General features: G+C 54.6%; 1 protein-coding gene across 1 annotated transcript in view; it reads left to right on the top strand.

The window, feature by feature from the left end:
* The first annotated feature begins 4,989 nt into the window (after nt 1-4,989).
* POU2F2 (POU class 2 homeobox 2) overlaps nt 4,990-19,483 on the top strand; it is a 76,553-nt gene continuing 62,059 nt past the window's right edge. Inside the window, exon 1 of the mRNA XM_045442176.1 lies at nt 4,990-5,092. The gene's annotated coding sequence lies outside the window, so the exon portion shown is untranslated. The remainder of the gene's footprint in view (nt 5,093-19,483) is intronic.

The raw sequence follows: 19,483 nt of genomic DNA, 5'->3' as shown, positions 1-19,483 counted from the left end.
TTTCCCGCCCCCACCCCTACCCTCAGACAAGGTCTCTGTGAAGGCAGAGTTGTGCCTCGGGTCACCTTTGTGTCTTCAGCTCACAACACAGTCCTAGCCCATACTAGGACTTGGTAGATGTTTTCTTAAACGGGACTGAACCGAATGCTCTGGGGGAGACCACCTAGGAGAGCCTCTCAACCTTGGATGTTCATCAGACCGGGCTCATTGGCCAGGTGCCCATGGCCTTCACGGTGCCTTCCAGCTGCTCCTCCATTTGCCCTGGCCGTTTCCAGCCCACAAGTCCTCACTCTTCCACCCCTTGCTAAGCTTCGTCCCTCCACCTGACCCTCTGCACCCCCCTCTCCAGCCCACTCCAGCCTACTTCTGGCCTTTGGAAGTCTCTGTTGAGGCTCTGTTGAGCCCCCAGTCCCTCGGCTCTCCTCCCACCTTCTCCAGGACACATCCCCTCAGAGGCCTCTATGCCAGTCCTGGCCTGTTCTGTGTACCTCTTTCTCTGGGCCTCAGGAACCCCTCTCTCGAGACCTTTTTAGGATGCTGGTGGCAACTGGCTGTTCCATGCTGGGGAGCTACATTATGGTTTCTCTTTCCTTTTCTCCTCTGCTTTCTGCCACTCCTCTTCATCCCCCACTTAGACACCTGCCCGTGGGAGGCCCTTGGGGGAACCTCTAAATTTTGTACAGACCAGAAAAACCTCTATCTCTCTTATTTCCTTCCCTCGCCTCCCTCCTTCCATTCCCAGGCCCCTTCCTTTTCTTGTCACCTTCCTCTGTATTCTTCTTGCATTCTCCAGTGGGTCCCATTTGCCTCCCTGTCTCCTTCTGCCAGCCTCCCTCCTTTCTCCCAGCCCATTCTCCTCCTTCCTCACCTATCCTCTCCCACTGGTTCTTCTTTGGAGCCTCTTTTCTCCTTCTCGAGGCCCCATTCACGTGCTGGTTCTTTTCCTCTTCCCCTCTTCCTGTGCCACTTCCCTCCTCCTTCCCCTCTGTGTGCCTCTATTTCCCTTATCTTACACCCTTTATCCTCAGGTTGTAAGGGAGACAGAAGACTGGGGACCCAGACACAACGATGTCCACACCCGCACACTTACACAGATTGTTGGCCGCGGGTGAGCAGACGGACGCGTTGCATTAGTGAGCACGTGTATCCATCTAGACGTGTGTTCAGATAGATGCACACACACAATTTATCCATAGCTTACAGTACATTGCACTTAGCACACACCAGGTACTGTTATGCTTACACACACATTTCTGAAGAGCTAAGCACACAAGTTCTCTAGCACAGGCAGAGTTGCACACCCCTCCCCAGACCCAGCCTCCATCAGGCTCACATGTGCGCACACTCTTCAGAGGAATCCAGTGCTTCTGGATTCGGGGCTCCTTCAGAAGCAGGGGGAGCACACAGTTTCCCCGTGTTGTGAGCAGTGTACCGTGTGCATCTTTGTGTGCGCCTGGTGGCTGCCGCAACCCTCACGGGGTCCTGACTCAGGACCTGGTGGAGCCCTCGGAGCAGTTAGGGGAACCTGCCGCCACGGCTCGCTTGAGACTCCTGCTGGACGTGCCTGCGGGATGTGAGCGGTGTCAGCTTGTGCTTCGTATGGACACCCTGGATCATTAAAAGGCACCTTTCCTATGTAGGCAGCAGACCATCACCGCTCAGCACACTGTCCAGTAAGCATTCGATGAGGGCTTTGCGTGTATCAGATCAACATTTTTGGAGCATTAGCTTTGGTGCTTGAGTGCTTAGTGTGTACTTATCATCCACATAATTATCACATTCTTGGGAGGGAGGAGGTCCCGCCATGTGTGTGTCCTTTTAGGTGCTGGGGGAGAGGTAGAGAACAGGATACCCTTGGCCCTAGTCCTGGCCAGAGCTTCCCTTCTAACAGGCATCGGGGTGTCTGCAGTGCCTCTGTCTGTGCACACACACAATGGCGTGCTTGGGAGTCTGTTGGGTATACTCATGGCAGGGCCCACTGTTCCTTCTGGATCCTTCCAGGGTGGGCCATTCTTGTGTTGTCATGACACACACCCCTTTTGAGTTCCCTCCTTATTAGTGGGACCCGTGTGCCTTTGTATGTGAACAGGGTGGGTATTTATTTTATTTCCATGGGTTATATGCAGCCTGTGGGTCCCCAGAACCTACTTTTGGGTGTCTATCATGTTCATACCAGGGAGGTCAGTGAGGTGTGTGCCTACTTTATAGGCACGAGCCATAGGGTACTTCCTGCATTTATTTGCGTTGTGCACACACAGTATGGGTCCCAGGAAGTTGCTTGTTATGTGATTCTGTGTCCCTTATGTTCATGGCCTATAGGTCTTGTGTGCCTAGCTTGTGTGCAGGTGGGGCAGGTGATTCCTGTATTTATTTGTATTGTGCACAAGCAACGTGGGGTCTGGGGCCCTGCTCTGTATAGGGGGTATTAAGTGGTTCTGCGTCTCTTATGCACGTGCTGCCAAAGTCCCTGTACCTACTTTGTATGCGCATGGGATAGGTGTTTCTTGCATTTATTTGTGTTGTGCACACAGTGTGGGTCCCAAGAGGCTGCCGAGTACAGGGGTTAGTAGGTAGTTCCGAGTCTGTTATGCGCTGCACATGTCCCGTGTACTTACTTTGTACGCCCGCGGGGTAGGTGTTTCCTGTATTTATTTCTGTTCCGTGCTTGCAGTGTAGGTCCCTGGAGCCTTCTCTGTACACGTGGGCAGTTGGTGATTCTTGTGTTTCTCTCACACACATGTCACAAGGGTCCCGTGTGCCCACGCAGTCTGTGCGGGACAGCAGGGAGGGTAACAAAGCGCTGGGCAGCTGTGGCTGCTGAGCTGAGACTACGCGCGATGCTCCTCCTCCTCCCCCCTCCCCCAACCCTGTCAGTCTGGGTACCACTCGCAGCCCCATCCTCCTCCCCCGCATCGCAGTGCCCCCTTCTGACTTGGGGTGGGAGCCACGTACCCTCCCCGGACCCAGAGCACACCTTCTCTTGCCCAGGGTCCCTTTCCCCTCAGCCCCCCTTTCCTTCCTCTCCCTCCCAGCCTTACAGTGCCTGGCACAGGGGAGGTGCTCACTGAGCAGATACTGCCCTCCTCCCTCCCCTCCCCTTCTTATCCCTGCTGTTCTCCTTTCCCCCCACCTGCTCTCTCCCCCTGGGTGCTCCCCTAGACCCACTTGTCACTTTCCTGGTCTCTGCTCTCACCCCAGCCTGCCCCTTTATGCTTTCCCTAGACTCTGTCTCTTTGTCCCCCTTCCTCTTCCAAATCTTAGTCTCAATTTCTGATTCTTCATTTATCTCTTACTATCTCTGTCTTGTATCTCCCCATGGATCTCTGTCCACCAGAAAGCCTTTTCTGGTGTCTGTCTTCGTCTCCTTCTCTGTCTCCTGCATTCTCTGTCACTGTCTCTCTGTGTATCTCTGTGTTTCTCTGCTCAGCACTTTCTCTGCTCAGACCCTCAAAATCAGTCTTTGCTTTCTGTCTCTCATGGTCTCTGTCTCTTCCCATCTTGACTTCTGTGTCTCTCTCTGTATATTTCTTTCTTTCTTTCCTTCTGTTTCTTAGGTTCTTTCAGAATCCCTGTCTATTTCTCTGTCTACTTCTCACTAATCATCTGTCTTCTTGTCTGCCTCTGTCTCTCTGTGTGTCTCTCTCTGCCTTGTCTCTGTATCTTTTGGTCTCTGCGTGTGTCTATCTGGCTTTGCCCCCCCTCCCATGGCTCTTTCTTCGTACTCCCTGATTCTGCATGTCTCTCTTATCTTCATGTCTATCTCTCTGTCTCTGTCTCTCTGTCTCTGTCTTCCTGTCTCTGTATCTCTCCAACTCTGAGTGTAGCTCTTTCTCCTATCTCTGGTTCTTGCATGTCTGTGTCTCTTATCTCTGCGTCTATCTCTTTGACGCTCTCTCTTTATGTCTCTATATCTATAGATAGAGATACATAATTCCATCTCCTGTCTGTGTGTCTGCTTCTCTGTGGCTGTCTTTCTGGCGCTTCATCTCTTTTCTCTCTGCATAGACCTCTTCCCCTTATCGCTTTGTCTCTGGGTGTCTCTGTGATTCTTGGTGCCTCTCTGCTTGCGTGCCCCCGTTTACCGATCCCCACCTCTCTTTCTCACCCCCTGCACTGTGCCTGTGTTTATATGTTTCTGTGTATCTCTGACATCTCTCTGCCTCTGTTAGTCTCTCCCTGCCTCCATGTTTCCTGTACTACGGTCTCTCCTGTCTCTCTTTCCTCCCTGTCTCTGTGTCTCTGGTGTCTCTTTGAGGTCTCTTTGAGGCCTCTCTCTGCCTTTGAGTCTCTCTCTGCTCCCTACCCTTCTCTCTCTGTCCCCGCATCTATGTTTCCTGTGTGTCTCTGTGTATCTCTGTGTCTCTGTCTCTAGGCATCTCTTTGTCTCTATGAGTCTTTCCCTGCCTCTGTGCCTTCTGTGCTCCTGGTCCTCTTCCCTCTCCCTTTTCTCTCTGTCTCTGGATGTCTCTCTGTCCGTGGGTGTCTCTGTGCCTCAGGGTCTCTCCCTGCCTTTGAGTCCCCCTCTGCTCCCCACCCTCCTCTCCCTTTCCTCTCTGTCTCTTTCTGTGTCTCTGTGTCTCTGTGTGTCTCTGCGCTGTGTATCTCTGGGCTTCTCCTTGTCTTGGTGTCCCCCTCTACTCCCCGCCCCTCTCCCCTCTTTCTGTCACTGCGTCTCTATCCGTCTCAGCCTATCTCTGCTTATCTCTGAGTCGCTCTGTCTCTGTGTATCTCTGTGTCTCTCTGGGTCTCGGGCCTCTCCCTGCCTCCGTGTCCCCTGCGCTCCCCGCCCTCTCCCTCTCCCTCTCTCCCCCCTCGCTCTCTCGCTCGCGCTCTCTCTCTGAGCATCCTTGGGCCCGGGGTTGCCATGGGGACAAGGTGGGAGCCGGGGATGGCGCGCGCCTGGGCTCGCGCCGGCAGCTCAGGCGAGGAGCAGCGGCCAGAGCAGCGCCAGCAGCAGGCAGCGAGCGGGCGCGGGAGCGGGAGCGGGAGCGGGGGTAGCGTTGGCGGCGGCGGCTCCTCCTCGGCCATCCCCTCGGAGCCGTGCAGCTGACGCGCATGGCGAAGACAGCGGCGCCTACCGATGGGAGCAGCGGTAAGGCAAGGCGGCGCGGCGCAGCCGGGCGGGCGGGCGGGCGGGCGGCGGGCAGCCTCCTCCTCTCCCCAGCTCGCCTGCGCGCCCGCCCGCCCGCCCTCCCTTCCTCCCTCTCCCCTCGCAGCCCCTGCCCGCCCGCCCGCGCCGCGCTCGCCCTTCCATTTAAAAATCTTTAAAACTTTGCATATTAATATCTGCGCTTTGCATAATCTGACCCGCGCTTTATTGATTGCAAGAAGCTTAATGCAGCCGGCTCGGCCTATTGCAGAGAGCTCTCCGGGCGGGAGCCGGGCGGGCGCCGCTCGCTCCGCACCGCGCTCCGGCTGCCCGCCGCCGCTGCGGCCCCGGCCCTCTCGCCTCCCTCCCGGCGCCCGGCGTCGGGGCTTTGCCCCTGGCTGGGTATTTTTATTATTTGGGGGCGAGGGGGGATGGCTTGCTGTCGGTGGCGGCGAGGGAACCAAAGGAGATGAGCGTGGTGGTGGTGTGTGTGTGGGGGGTGGGGAGGGATGAGAAGAAATGGGGACGGAGAGGAGGTGAAGAGGGAGAGAAAAAGGGGAGAAGGGGCAAGAAGGATGGGGAAAGGAGAGGCGTGGAGCGGGAGGCAGTAGAGAGAGAGCGCAGTGACTGAGGACGGAGCCGAAAGGACGGAGGAGCGAGCGGAGACAGAGAAGAGAAAGGAGGGAGGCGAGAGCAGCGCGGAGAGAGAAAGAGCCGACGGCCGGGAGCTGGCGACGGAGACCAGGCGGTGGTCGCATCGTCGCTGCCGCCCCAGGCAAAAAATAAAGAAAAAGAAAAAAAATAATACCAATAAAAAGACGATGAAAATAAAACACATCGCAGCTGGGGCCATCGTATACAAAAAAGGAGCGAGTGCAGAGAAGAGGCGAGGTGGCATCCGCTCCCGGCTGGCCTCGGCGCTTTGGAGAGGCTCCCCGGGCTGGGTGGGATCCCCATTTTTGACCCCGCATTTGGGGAAGGGGCGACTGTGGAGAGAATGAGGCGAGAGGGGGTCAGGGCTGGTGGTGGTGCCGCCTGCTTTTTTTTCCCCCCTTTCCTGGGGGTGTGGGGGCCGGTTTAGTGTGAGGATATTGGTTGCTGATGCTGTCTGAAGCTCCGAAGCAAGCAGGGTGCATGGGGGGGAGAGGTAAGAGGGCACGGGGGACCAGAAAGGGCTGGGGGTGGAAATGAGGGGCAAGAGAAAGAAACGGGGTGCTCTGGACTGCCAGCAGGGTGGAAGATAGGAGAGGGAGCAGCTGGGATGGGGCGCGGAGAGGCGGTGGCGTTTCTGGTAGGAGGAGAGGTGGGAGCGGAGCTCCAGGGCTGGGGAGTGATGTTGGGGAGCTAGGATGCACCCCTCAGCTCTCTGGGCAAAGTCTGTAACTTGGGGAACCCCTTTGGCGGCCTCCTCCTGCCTCTGAGCTTGCTTCTCTTTTCTTCCTCTCCTGTCCTTTCTCGGATGCTTTTTCTCCATCTCCTTACCGGGTTCTCTTTCTCCCTGTTTTCCAGTTTGTCTCTTCTTCCTCTCAATAAAAGCTTTCTCCTCCCCACTCAGTTTTCTTTCTTTCTTTCTTTCTTTCTTTCTTTCTTTCTTTCTTTCTTTCTTTCTTTCTTTCTTCTTTCTCCCCACCCCTTCCTTTCTTTTTCTCTCTTTTTTCCCTTCCCCCTTTCCCCTTTTCTTTCATTCTTCCTCCCTGCCACTCATTTTCTCTGTTGCCCTGTCCTTTCTGTCCCCTCCCTCAGTTTCATTTATTCATCACTTTTGTGGCATTGGCCTTGAACAGAGTGCCAGGGAGAGGGGGTCTGTGCAAAGACAAGGATCTCCCGAGTTCCCAGCAGAGCCTAACCCCGATTCCGATTCCGTACCCCCATGTGTTTCTACTGTCTTTTTTCTCTGCTGGGGGCTTGGGTCTGCCCTGGGGTTCTAGCGCCACCCCCTATTTCCCCTGGCTTCCTAGAGAAGTCCCGCTGGATGTTCACTGGGGCCATTGGAGGGGGAGGGGAATACCTTAAGTGAGGGCTCATGGCTATGGACTCAGCCCCACTGAGAGAGAAGGGTGTGGACAGAGAAGAAAATGACATGGATGGCTAGTGGGAAGTGAAAAGGGGAGAAAATTGGGGGGGGGGGTCCATCTGAGAGGATCTCTAGAGCTTCTGAGTCCCAGGTAAAAGGTCCTAAGAGAAAACATCTGGCCTGCTGACCACTCCCCACTTTCCCCCTAGCTCTTGGGGCCTGTGGAGTTGGGGAGCAGATCCTGGGTTTAGAGCAAGACCCCATGAGCTGCTTAACTCAGTAGGTTTTAGTCTCTTGCCATCTTGTCAGTGAAACTTGCCCCCTCCCCCAGGGCATGGGAATATAGCGTCATTGCGCAGTGGGGGTCTGGTGTGTACGGAGTCAGACCATGGCGGCAGTGTCTGTGTATAACAGGGCCTGTGTGCGTTGCGAGAGGTGTTCCGGATGGACTGACTATGTGCAGAGCTTGGGAGCCTTGGCAGAGTGAGGAGCCGGAGGTGTAGAATCACGACATGTGTGTTCAGCAGGGGGCTGGGTACGGGGGGCTCCCATTGTGGGCAATACATGTGCAGGAGGGAGTAGGCGCGTGTATTTACACTGGTTCTTCCCTTGTCTGGATGTTCACGGGCCCCTCGCCGAGCATTCACTTGGGAGGCACTCGCTGGCTCTGTGCGTGGTAGCCGTCCATGCGTGTGCCAAGTCTGGCATCGGCAGTGGGTGCACCGGCGTGTACGTGCAGCACGGTTGTAGTAGAGGTTCTGCGCGTATGTACGAGGTCTGGTCTGAACGTGGTGTGTGCACATGAGGATATGTGTTAAATAAAGTCACGTGTGAAAGTACCATTGCTGCACGGAGCTATTATTATTGTTATTATCACTGTTGTTTTCGTTAGGTGTCTCTGTGTGTCCCGGGTCAGGGGGAGGGTGGGTTTATGAAGCAGGGTCTGGGTGCCATGATGAGAGATGTGCACAGGGGTCACGGGCATATGGGTGGGCTCGACAGCATGCTTGCACAGCAACCTTGAAGCTGGGTTCAAGAAAACAAAACAAGAAAAGATGCCCCCTCCCTGAAGTCAGCCAGCCCACAGAAACCTTCCCTGGCTCTTCCCTAGTAACAAAGCGTCCCGTGTCAGGGGTGGTAGGCAGGCCAGGAGGGAAGCAGATCGGGGCCGCGGTCTGCATCTCCAGGTGCTGGTAACGCAATTCTGTGTCTACTTCCTGATTTCTGGGTAATGTTGGACAGAGGCCCATTCGTGCCCACTGGGAGGTCCAGATCCCCATTCCCATTTCCCTTAAGCTACTGGCCAACCCCCTGGTTGCTTGCAGTGCCATTCTTGGGGGCCCTGGTTACCCTCTCTTCCTCACTTCCCTCTGCCAGTCTTTGCAGGGAAAATGGAGGGTGTCTGTGACAGAGGCCGTGGCAAGGAAAGAACTTGGCCACCATGTGTGTGTGTGTGCGTGTGTGTGTGTGCACGTGTCCACACCCATGCTGTGTGTGTCATAGAGGTTAGCCTATATATCCTAGATAGCATGCTGGCTAGATTTTTTTTCTAGCGGATCCCTCAGTGGCCACCCCCAGGCCTCCTCCATATTCTGGTTCATACATGCAGGGGCCGTAGGCCAGAACCCCTTCTCCCACTAGTGTGACAGCCAAGCTAGGGGCCCTAATCTCAGCACCCTACGGGTAGAACTTGTGAGAGCCCTGGCTCATAATCCTAATGTGGGGGGCATGATGCAGGCATGAGGGGGACAGATGGCCATGCCAGGAGCTGTTTGGACCTCGATGGGGGCAAGGGAGCAGTTTCCATGTCTGATATGTGCTGGTTAATTTCCAGGAATTTTTTTCAGGATTGAAATGCTTAAGGAACCCGGGTATGGAGAATTGTTCGAGGAGAGAGTGAGTGTGGGGTCTCCTCAGACTGGGGTCTGTTCTTTCTTCTAAATATATATCATCATTTTCCCCTTGGGCCCAACACCTCCTGACTTAATAATAACAATAATGACGATGATACACGCCCCTTACATCCACCTAGATCTTATAGCAGCCCTGATGATGTCCCTTTCACAGATAAGGGTTTGAGGTCCATAGCATTCTCCCAGACTGTAAGCTACCCAGCGGTGCTAGCACCCACACCTTTGGGCCTGGTACCAAGCTTAGTCTGTCCTTAGAGGTCTTTCCCTCTCCCTTTAGGTGTCCCAGCACCATTTCCTTTCTCTGGCTTGGCCCCTTCCCCACTTCCTTCCTGCCCCCTGAGATGTCCATCCACAGACCTGTCTCCCAGGACCCGTCAGGTGGATGGATGCCTTATGTGGCTCATTGAGGGCTTCGAGGACCTGGGTCTTGCTTTGTATCCTGAAGGGAAAGCTGGCAAATGAGCAAGGTCAAGAGCCCATTCTGTTGGTGACAGTTTGAGCCTGGGCCTGTTCAAAGACAGGGTTACAGATAGGCTTACATTCTCCCCGCCCCCTGCCAGTGAGCCCCAGGCTGTGGCCTTGCGAGGCAGGTGACTCTCCCTCATTTGCCCACAGCCCCACTTTCATTAGATGCTTGGGGGCAGGCAGCTTTTGCAGCTCTGAAATAGTCAGAAGGAGGCTAGAGGTGGTGGCCCTACATACTTGGTCCCCACATTCAATAGGTATTTATCGAGTAGTGTGAGTCACTGAGCAAATGAAGTATACAGTTAGTTCCCTGAGGTATTCAGGCAATGGTAGCACGATCACACCCTACCGGCACATGATTATTAGACACCAGCCACAGACTCTGAAGTGGCCCCCATCCCAGCCTTAGACAAGATTCTGGTACCTGGACTGTGAGCATGGAGGGAGTTTCCAAGTCACTGGGACTCTGGACAAGGAGGGAGGTGTGGGTTTAAACAGGGAGGGAGGTCTTTGAAGATGCTCAGTCACCGAGGAAGGGGGGTGCAGAAAGACGGCAGAAAGATGGAAACTGGGAGGAAGCAGCCCCAGTTGGGGGTGTGGCCCTAAGAGCAGAGGTTGGCACAGTGTCGTAGGGCCCCTCTATGGAGGCTCGGAGAAGTTTGGACTTGATCTGGCCGGCTGTGAGGAGCCAGCACTATTGCGATCACGTGCACACACGTGTATCTCGCGACAATGTGCCTTGGACAACACGGACTAGTATGTGAGCATGAGTGCATGCGCCCGTGCCCTCATCTGGAACCCTTCTCCCTGGCGTCCATTCAGACACAGTCTCCCTCGCAGAAACCAAGGGGGCTACTTTAGCCCTTATCCTCAGGATCCCGTATCACACAGGCTGTGGCCACACACTCGTGTGTAAGAGCAGGCTGGGGACCCTCCCCCACCGGGGTGCGGACTCATGTGGCATTCGCAGACTTAATCCGCCGCAGTGAGGCCAGGGAGACAGCATCTGTCACTTTCACAAACACAGGCAACGGAGTCTGGGAGAGACATACTCCACTTGCTCCCAACCGCTCGAGAAGCAAACGTCTGTCCTGCGCTGCCCCCCGTGCCCAAGACAGAAACAGCCCCTCATGGCCTCCCACATCCAGGCTAGCCTTACACACTGAGTCACTGCTGGCAGGAAAGCACACACACATGCACACGCATGTGCACACGTGTGAAGCACTGTCCCTGACATCCTAAGTCCCCGTATGCACAACCACACTCAGACTCTCTTTGACTTTAAGCACAGCTGCTGATATCCTAACCCCTTACTCTTGCTCTCTCTCTCTCTCTCTCACACACACACACCACACACACACACACTCACGCACACACACACACTCCTTTTGACTTAAAGCACAGCTGTAGCCATCCCATCACCCATACACACATGCCTGCAAGCGGACTCACACACACACACTCAAACACACAGTCTCCCGATCCACCAGAACCACCGTGGCCAGCGGTCATTGAAGAATGACAGCATGAGCAGTGTGCCGAGGGGGGGTCGCCCTGAGGCATGGGCTGTGGGTCACACAACAGGGACATCAGACTCCCTTGAGGGAAGGGTCAGGGAGACCACCCCGGAAGGGCTCCATTGGTCTGGACGGTTCTGCCAGGTAAGGAAGATTCAACAAATTCAGGCCAGAGGCGGGAGCCGGCTAATGGCCGAGGCCGCTGATGGCCGAGATGGCTGGTCAGCAAGGAGGGGAGGCTCGACAATTGATGTGATCGGGGCTGGACAAATGATGGCGCATTTGGCTGAAGCTGGCTAGGGGGCCAGAGACCAGAAACCGGGCGGCTATTCTCGCCTCAGTGGGGAAAGGGCCAGAGCGGGCTGTGCTGCATCCGGGTGGCTTTCCCAGCCTGGCTTCGCCGTGCATCCTGCCTGCTTTTGGGGTCTTTGTACGTGTGTGTGCTCATATGTGTGTTTGTGTGCACGCACAGTTATCTACGATTGTCAGCGTGCACCTGTCTCCGTAGAACTTTGTGTCTTCGGGACTCTTGGTATGCATCTATGTGCGCACCTTTGTGTGTGCCCTTGCTTGTGTGTGTGTGTGTGTGCGTGCGTGCGTGTGTGCGTACATGCACACCCACAAAGTGTCCGGGTGCCTTTCTCACTGGACCCCGTGCACCTTTGTGTCCAAGTGTGCGTGTGTTTATTGAGTGTGTGGGGACCTTTCTTATTGTGAGATGCTCTTCGTTCTTGTGCACTTGTAGTGTTTTGACGTTGGGGTGAAGGTTAGGTGAGGAAGAAGGGATGTGGGTCTGGCTCTGGGATCCCAGCTATCTGCGCATCTGGTGGCTCACAAGCCTGTCTTTGTGCATCGTTTGAGCCTCTGTCTGGGTATGGGCGGGCGTGGGCTTATGTGCTTGCCTGCTCCAGAGTTTGAATATCTGTGTGTCCACAACAGCATCTCCCACTGAGCATGGCTGTGAGTGGGGTGGGCCAGACCAGGATGAGGGGGGCATCTCCCTGAATCTCATCATCCCTCTGGAAGCAGTCACGCAACCCATCCTGGGCCTGGCTGGGACCCAGCAGCCCGGCACAGTGCAGACCACCCCTCCTCCTCCTTCTCCCCCCATGACCTTTGAGCACAGCAGCCCCAAATACATATTTATCAGAGGGGCTGTGGGGACCAGCCCCTCCCCCACCACTTCCCTCAGGGCCCAGCCTGCCTGGCTGCGGAGAAATTAACCTTGTGACACAGGAGCTTGCCGACACCCCGGCCCCCTCCCCATCCACACGGCACACATGAGCATGGATGGGTGTGAGGGGGAGAGAGAGAGAGAGAGAGAGAGAGAGAGAGAGAGAGAGAGAGAGAATAGGTACTCATCCAGACTGGGAAGGCAGTAGCAGCTAGGGGAAGAGAGACACACAGGTATATACATGTCCAGGTCACTCCTGACATACACACCACACACACACACACACACACACACACACACACACACACACACTGTCTTTCTCTTTTTTCTCTCTCTCTCTCCAAACTACAGAGGCTACATAAGTCTTGAACAGATGCACAGGCAAATTTTGAAATATACATGTAGACATATGCAGTGGTCCTGAGATAGATTCACACACAGATTCTCAGACCCATGATGGACATGTACACCTGTGGGTCCTGAGACCCAGGTGCACATCCCCTTGGCCAGAGCTTCTCTTGGAAAATGCACAGGTACTAAAGCCTACAGATCCACGCAGACATTTGTGCGTACATCACCAGAGATGCCGAAATGGACATGCCAGATTTGAACATGGACACGTCAGATAGGCACATACACACAGGTATGAAACCCCAGACATCCGTGCATCACGTATGTACCGAGACATCACAGGACAAGACAGATACCAAAGCACTAGGGTGCTCCTCACATAGAGAGTTGTTTTTTTTTCAACAGAAAGGGTACAAACACGGACACTAAAACATGGTGGCATCCCAGCTCATATGCCCGTGGGTGCATGCAGGCCACATTCAGAGGTCCTATGGGAAGCCACTCATGGTGAGTGGAAGAGGCGTATTCTGAGTTATAGACACAAACACCCCCCTCCTCAGACTCATCCCCTTAGAGCAAAATGAAAATGGGTAGATGCTTAAGTCTGAAAATATTAATGGAATGAATCCACTCATCACACAGGAACACAGCCCTGTGTGAGCCAGGCCCTGTCTTAGAAGCTGGGAAAAAATGATTTACAAGACGGACCTGGGCTTTGCTCTCCAAGAGCTCTGAGCCAACAGGACGGGCACTGATCGAACCTCCGTGTATAGTTAGTTATAAACGGTGATAACGTCTGGGAAGGAAGGAAACGAGGCTGTGGGAGGGGTCATGGGAGAGCCTGGTTTAGATTGGTGGGTCAGGGGGAACACCTCTGAGGAAGTGACATTTAAGCTGAGCATTAGTCACAATACAGAGATTCTAAATGTGCACATGCATCCCTCCCGAAACTCACCAAGACCACACAGGCATAAACAATACAGGACACAGATCCCCGCCCCGCCTCCAATTTTGCTGTGCCTCAGTGCCCGTCTAGAAAACCTCTCTGGTGGGAAATGGAGTCTCCCCCACTGGCTGGGGCCCAGATACCGGGGCTTTGATAGAAGCACACAGAACATGCTGGGACCATGTGGAGCAGGAGGCCCAGCTGCCTGGGGGAGTCCAGAGGCTTCACCAAAGAGGTGACATGGAGAACGGTGTGCAGGGTCTAGAGGAAAAGGGGAAGCAGAGGGCTTTCCAAATGGAGGCACTCCCTATGCACAGGCACGGAGGTGTGAGCCAGTGTGGGAAGTCGCTGGACTAGCAGGGGTGTGCAGGGAGGGGTGAGAGATGAGGCTTGACATCACTGGGAAGGTCTGTAAGGCTCAGGATTTATTCCAGATGCACCATGTAGCATGGAAGCGTTTTGTGGGAGAGACTCGACAGGATGTAAGCTGGGAACCAAGTCAGGGATCCTTTGGAGGATCCCCTGGCGTGGCAGAGAGACAGGAGGAAGATGGCAAGATCTGGAGGGAGGGACCTCCTGCCCTGCCTGTCCACTCTAGGATCCCTGCCCAAGGCCTGGCCAGGGAGGCGACACAGACAGCCTTCCCCTTGCTCCCAGCCCCATATCTTGGCCTCTGAGCAGAGTTGGACAAACTACAACTTCTCCCACATGGAGCTTTGGTGGGAGCTGGAGGTTGAGGGTTACAGTCCCCTGAGTGACTGCCCATATGCTACTGTTTTCTGAGGCCTTCTGTGGCCAGGCCTGAGCTGCATGCCAAGGCACACGGATGAGCCTGACCCTTCCCTGCTCCAGGGGAGTCCCCAGTCCCCTGACAAAACCCTGTCAGGGACTCCACGGGTTTATTAAAGGCTTCTTGAGGTTGTTCTTAGAGAATGAATGGGTCAGAAGGCCCCACGGGGTATATGGGAAAGGGATGAGGATGAAGCCTGGTTTTTGAAGGTGAGACCAACCTTCACCTGCCACAGTGAGAAAGCCTATCATCCCTCTTCTCACCCCCACCCCTCCCTAGAACATCTTCCTTAGCCTAGAAGTCCCATATGATGGCGCCCACCTGCCTATTCAATTTCTACTCCTTTTTTCTTGTCCCCAGAAGCTCAGTCCACTCTGGCCATCTTGGTGTTCTTCAAACACACCAACATTGGTCCTGCCTAGGGCCTTTGCACTTGCTGTTTCCTTTGCCAGGAAAGCCCTTATCCTATACTTTATCTGGGCTTCTGCTCAAAACCCACTTTACCCCACAGGCCTTTCTTTCTTTCTTTCTATCTTTCTTTCTTTCTTTCTTTCTTTCTTTCTTTCTTTCTTTCTTTCTTTCTTTCTTTTTAATTTTAATGTTTATTTATTTTTGAGAGAGAGAGAGACAGAGTGCAAGCAGGGGAGGGGCAGAGAGCGAGGGAGACACAGAATCTGAAGCAGGCTCCAGGCTCTGAGCTGTCAGCACAGAGCCCAACCCAGGGCTCAAGCCCACAGACCGTGAGATCATGACCCGAGCCAAAGTCAGACACTTAACCGACAGAGCCACCCAGGTGCCCTGCCTTCCCCACCCCCCACAGGCCTTTCTTGACCTCTCAGTCTAAAGAAACATTCTTCTGTAACCTGCCCCTTCACCTGCTTTATTTTCCTTCTTAGCTTTTAGATATGTATTCTTGTCTGTTATATCTACCCCTCCACTAGAAGGTCAATGCCGTGAGGGCAGGGACTTTGTCTTGTTCAAAGGTGTATCCCCAGCACCTAGAATGGTGCTCAGCACACTGCAAGTGCTCAGCGGATGTTTGTCGGACTAACAGGAGCAAGTCCCCTGTCATCCCACTTGCCCGTGTAATGAAGGGTGGAAATGGGCGTCCGCTGTGCCACAGAAGGGTAGAAGGAGCCCACCTTCCAGGGGGATGCACCTACCTGGGTATCGGCAAGTCAGGCCACTGCCTGCCTGAACCCTGAAGCAGCCAGACTCCAGACCTGTCACCCTGGGGCTGTTCTCTCTACTCCGTTTCTCTTCACCACTCCACTCACCCCAGCCAATTCTCCTTGTCCCCCATCATCTCACCTGCTCACCCCCCCCACCTCTTCCCCCCTCCTTCTTCCCCCCCACCCAGCACACACCCTAGCCACAGGGGAGGGGACCCCAGACCCACGCACCCTGCCTCCAGTCCTATCCTGGCCGAGGGCAAATCATATCACTCTTTTTAAGCCTCAACTTTCCTCCTCGGCGAAATAAGGTTTTTGTGGGGATGAAGGGTGACCGCGCGTGTGTGATGATGATACTAATAATAGCTGCTATTTATCGAGTACCTGCCAGGTGTTAGGCATTGTGCTGGGTGCTTTGAACTTTTTTTTTTCATTAGAAAAAACGGAGGAAAAAAAAACCCCTGAGCATGGCGTGTCCCCAGAGTGTCAGGCCCCGTGCACGGTGCTGTGAATCACAAAGGTGAACATAAGCCTGCCGCACAGAGCTTACTATTCCAGTGTGCACGCACACACACAGGCCTGAAGCGCCACGCCGCTCGGGCGGTGGGGGCTTGTGCGCCTGTACTTGGCCCCTTTCAGCAGAAGCCCTGAGGGCCAGTTTGGAGGCCACTGAGGCAGCAAGTCTCCGATGAGAGACCAGCCCCAGCCGTCCCTAATTCCCCTTTACTAACCCAGTGGGATCTTCCATTGTTCATATCTGGACTGTAGGGCCTGGCACAGGGTCTGGCCTAGAACTGGCCTTAGGAAATGCTTATTGAGTGAATGAATGAGTGAATGAATGAATGAATGAATGAACAAAAAACATATTTAGCCAGGTATCTTCACTGAATCTGCTCACACCCCAAGACAGAGTACCAGGACACACCCCCTCCCTTCCCCGCCCCCCTGATTCCCTCTCACCCTCTGTACACCCTACTCACATATGTCATTTATGGCTGGTAATCCTGATACCATTTCTCCCACTCCCTTGCCGCCTTCTGCGTCAGTTTCTCTGGTAAATTTGTTATAAGCATGGTCTTGACTTCTCACATGAGCATTGTGAGACAGGTGTTCTTATTGTCATTTTATGTCTGAGCAACCGGAGGCTCAGAGAGGTGAAGTAACTTGCCCAGGGTCGCACAGCGAGGCGGCGGCAAACCTGTTTTTTGGCCACCATGCTCTTCTGTCCCATAGAAGTCGGTGCTCTCCTGAGAGCCCTCTAGTCTACATGCACACTTGTTCTTGCAATGTCTTCCCTCCCAGCAGTGGGAGGCCATGACCCAGGAGCCAGGAGCCCCAGCGTGTGTCCCAGCTCTGTCACAACCAGCTCTGTGCCTTTGGGAAAATTCTTTCCCTTCCTCTGGGTCACAACTTCTCCTCCAGCTGTCCCTCCTGTCTATAAGCCCTCAGCCAGTTTCCTGAAGAGGGCATAGGGCACAGAATTTGGCTTGGTCCCACCCTGCCTTCTCTGATAGAGGAGAAAGTAGAGGGGCTTTAGCTTTATTCTCATTTCGGGGCACGCTGGACTCTGCTGGACTTGGACACAGTGGGGACATAAGACAAGCCTGGCCGGGAAATGGGAGAGGGCCGGAGAAACGCCACTCACTGTGAGCCCACCGAGCTCCCAGCCACCTAGTGGGGCTCATTAACCCCACTTTCTGCAATTACAGACATTAACTGATGTGCCACAATGTTCGCTGTAGAAAAAGAGAAAATGCAGATATACAGAGAGTTGAGGAAAAAACCCACCATGGTAATCTAGTGAAACGAGAAAGAAAAATTAACTTCTTGATGCCTACCTTTCTGGCTAGCTTTTTCTCAAATGGGTGTATGACTTCGAGGTTACCCAAAGAACTTATTAAAATTCAGATGCGTGGGACCAAACTCAGAATTCTGACTTCTGCTCTAAACCTTTTTCTTTGGCGGGCTGTGTGTGTGTGTATGTGTATGTGTGTGTCTCATACAAATGGGATCACATGCCACATATCAGTTTATAACCTGCCTTTTACTTCCTAATAGTGGATTATGAGCATCGCTCCCTTGTCAATGAATTTCTTTTGAGCATATTTTCTACAGCCCTGCAGTCCTCCTGTACTATCGTTTATCGTTCCGGTCCCCAGTCATAGGACATCTAGGTATTCCCGATTGTAATGATCCCCGGGTGACAGGTGAGGACATCGAGGCTTAGAGAAGTCCTTCGCATGTATGAAAAGCTAAGGCACCATCCAAGGGGAGCTGGGGATGGCTCGGGTGCTGGGGATGGTTCCCAGCCTCACTCAGGGCAGGGCTGAGGGGCCCTGAGTGGAGGGAGAAGCTTGGGTAGGAGCCCCCAGACAGAAGACAGGTGACCTGTCAGAGGGGAGGTGGGGGCGCTTTGAAGAGGAGAACACCCTCTCCAAGCCCCCAGACCCTGAGCGCTGCCCCGTTGGACTCCCCCCAGCCCCTCTCACTGTCTCCCGCCCTGAGCCCACTCGCTGCCTGCTCCATTCTTGCCAGCTTATCAATAGGTTAAGTGGTCAGGTCAGTGATATTGACCATTTGATTAGGACCTTGTCAGATCAATCCCTGGCTCATCTCATGGGTCTCCTCCCCTACCCACACCCCCGCCCTGTTCTTCCGCGCCAGGGAGCAGGTGGCCGCGGTAGAAGCCTCTGCCCTCCGCTATGCAGCACCCCAGAACCGGGAGTCCTCTGGCAAGTTCAGAGAAAGTGAGAGCCAGCCTTGGCCTCACCATCTCCCATCCTAGTCCCACCGGGCCCGGAGCCCGGAGTGCCATCTCCAGTTCTGCTCCTGCCTTGCTTTCCCTGCCCCGCCAGGGCCTCAGTGCTAGCTTCCTGCACCCTCTCTTTACATTATATTCTCTTGCTTACTGTCGCTAGATTTTGTTTGCTCTGTGTCCCGTGTCTCTCAGAGCCCGGTCAGACGGAGCTGCCCTTTCTTGGCTGTGTGACCTTGGGCAAAGGACTTCACCTCTCTGAGCCTCCATTTCCTCCTCTGTGTCTTGGGGATGCTCCTCACCAAACGGGGTCGTGGGGATTCTGTGAGATCACATCTACAGAGCAGCTAAGCATGCCTGGCGGCCTGGCCTGCAGCTTGCACTGGGGAAACACCAGCTGCTCTCACTAAGGGCTACTGGGCTGCACATATTGAGCTCCTGTGTTTGGGGGGGCCCGTTGCTCTGCTCATCTTGTCCTTGGTGGCAGTGTAGGTGGGCAGTCTGCGTGTGGGGCCAAGGGGCACTGTCATACTCAGGCCTGTCCCATGCTCCAGCTCAGGATCGTACCCTGTCCTGGGTGATGCTGGGGACTCCCCAGAGGAGCCCAGCCCCAAGCGAGCCTCCAGGAGCTCACAGTCTGGCCGGCGGGTAGCAGACAGACCAGGGAACACACATTTATATTGGCTTTGAGGAGAGCTGAGGGCTTTCTTTCCTTCTCTGAGTGAACGTTGGAAACTTCTTTGTGGCGCAGCTGCAAGGAACATAGTCTCCGGAGTCAGAGAACTCGGGACTCAAATCCAGGCTCCTCCATTTCCTGTGCCAGATCCCTAGAGGTCAGCTGCTTTGGCTCCTTCTCCCTCAGAGTCCCCATCTGTGAAATGGGGAGAAGGCATCTCCTAAGTAGCTCCTGCCATCTTCCAGCTCCAAGGCACTGCTCTGTCTCCTGCACAGGGGAGACGTTATTTCCTGGGGAGAGAGGTCTGTCCGAGGGCGTATGAGGGCACAGGGGCTGGGAGCTGACAAGAGGGGGAAGGGCCCAGCCGCGGTGCTGCTCATCATGGGCATTGGGCACGGTGGCTGAGGGTGGCAGAGTGCAGACGGGAGAGCTGAGCATGGGGGCTGCTGCTGGAGGGAAGTGCCAACATAGGGCACTGCCCCCGGGAAGACCCCAGCCCTCGGGCAGTGTCTGCCTCGGAGGCCCAGGGATTCCCCCGCCCGCCCGCCATCACTTACACCAATATTGACGGTTAATGCCGTGTCGCCACCGTGTTCAACACTCAGCGCGGCTAATTGTTTT

Source organism: Leopardus geoffroyi, chromosome E2, assembly GCF_018350155.1.
Source record: "Leopardus geoffroyi isolate Oge1 chromosome E2, O.geoffroyi_Oge1_pat1.0, whole genome shotgun sequence".
NCBI classification, from domain to species: Eukaryota; Metazoa; Chordata; class Mammalia; order Carnivora; family Felidae; genus Leopardus; species Leopardus geoffroyi.
This window is presented reverse-complemented; position numbering and strand designations above follow the sequence as displayed.